This window comes from Saccopteryx leptura, chromosome 9 (genome assembly GCF_036850995.1).
Source record: "Saccopteryx leptura isolate mSacLep1 chromosome 9, mSacLep1_pri_phased_curated, whole genome shotgun sequence".
NCBI lineage: Eukaryota > Metazoa > Chordata > Mammalia > Chiroptera > Emballonuridae > Saccopteryx > Saccopteryx leptura.
The window spans coordinates 47,068,423-47,070,226 of record NC_089511.1 but is presented as its reverse complement, the minus strand read 5'-3'; the positions used below and the strand labels follow the sequence as shown (position 1 = coordinate 47,070,226).

At 56.4% G+C, this 1,804-nt stretch overlaps 1 pseudogene; it reads right to left on the bottom strand.

Moving 5' to 3' along the window:
* Positions 1-351: 351 nt before the first annotated feature.
* LOC136381494 (urotensin-2 receptor-like) lies at positions 352-1,509 on the bottom strand (annotated as a pseudogene).
* Positions 1,510-1,804: the final 295 nt, after the last annotated feature.

Sequence of the window (1,804 nt, the reverse complement as noted above, 5' to 3'; positions counted from 1 at the left end):
GCACCTCTTGGACAATCTTTTGAATAGCCTGTTGAGTAATCTGCAGACCCTAAAAGTACTTAAGGAAGGAGTGGTCACTTATTTTAGCTTTATCTCTTCTCTGAGTTTTGGTAGTAAGGGAGGGGAGGTTCTGGGCTGACAGAGCTGAAATGAGCAATGGGGACGGCAACTGAGCTGCCCCACAGATGGGATAGCAAGAAACTTTCTGGAAGAGGAAGGAGGAAGAGAGCTGTCAGCAGAGTTTGTGGAGGGTTGGGAGGAGCTTCAGGGAGTGGCTTCTACTCTGAGGCCTCCCTGCAAGACTCCAGCTATGGCCACCTCACCCCAGCACCCACCTGGGGGCTGGAACACTCAGGGACAGACCTCCCCCCCCGGTGCCTCCTGGGACAGGCTGATGCACTCAGTGACCTGCTGGCTACTGGAGGACAACAAGTGGCCAAAGGCATGTTGGGAGCAGGTGGGGCACTGCCAGAAGTCTTGGATGCACACAGGCCCACTGGCACTCCTGCCACGGGGTGAGCACCAGTGGAAGTCATGGCAGTTCTTGGTGAGCAGTGTGTAGAGAAAGGGGTTGATGCAACTGATGGCCTAAGTGAGGCAAGTGGTCAAGTAGTTGGTGATGTGTGAGCTGCAGGGTGTGAGCGACTGGGCGCCAAGGTACTGGGACAGCAGCTGCCATATCCAGAAGGGCATGAAGCATGCCCAGAAGAGCAGCATAATGCCCAGGATGAGGTGCAGCATTCTGGGGTTGGGCAGCCATCATGTCTGTGGAAATGAGGCCTGCTGCAACAGCCAGCAGGCCCAGGCCAGGTACACGTAGAGCAGCTGATGACCACGCCAGGCCCCAAAATACTGGTCCCAAAGAGCAGTGTCAGGTAGGCACGGTGGGTGCTCTGGCTCCAGGCTGGCAGGCTGAGACTCTTGTGCTCCCTGTGGGCCAGCTAGGTAGCCAGCATTATGGGCAGCACCAGCAGCAGTGTGCCAGGAGCCATGTGTCAAGTGCCAGGACCTTGTAGTAGCCCTTGGAGCGCTATGTGGTGTCCAGTGGTCTTAGCATTGCAGCATAGCACTCATTGCTCGTGACAGTTAGGGTGAAGATGCTGGCATGCATGGTCAGGAAGTCCAGGCTAAAGAGGACACAGCAACCCATGTCTCCAAAGTGCCACTCCTTGGTGATGTAGGTGGTTACAATGAAAGGGATGCTGAGCAGGTAGAGCAGGTCGGCCAGCACCAGGTTGACAACATAGACATATATGGAGGCCGAGGCGTGCAGGAAGCGGCACATGACTACCAGAGTGTACACATTGCCTACCACACTCACCCACGCCCATGACCAAGAGCACTGCCCCAATGGCACCCGTGGCCACCAGGTCCTCCAGGGCGCTGGGTTATCAGGCTGGCTCACGAGCTGTTGAGGGATGCATTGGGGTGGCTGGATGATTTGGGCACAGGGCTGCCTGTCATAGCTAGCACAGGGAACCTGCTTGCAGGCTCTGGGCTCAGGGCCATCTTTGCTGTATCACGCTGGACTTGAGGCTGGGGTGTGCTGTGACAGGGGCATCTGTGGGTGACAAGCTTACTTACCCTCGGTCACCGAACAGCAGGTGGAGCTTCCATGACCGCACTTCTGCAAAAGTTCACTTTGCTCTGTACTGAGCAAAAATAGAGGGTTGAGCTCTGTATGACTGGGTCCTGGCCATTGCTGCTGCCTGCCCAGCTGCCAGTTAGGAATGCGCTAAGGCCCCATACCCACACTTGTTTTAATAACCCGGAAGCAGGTGCCAGGAAAGGGGGCCCCAGGGGA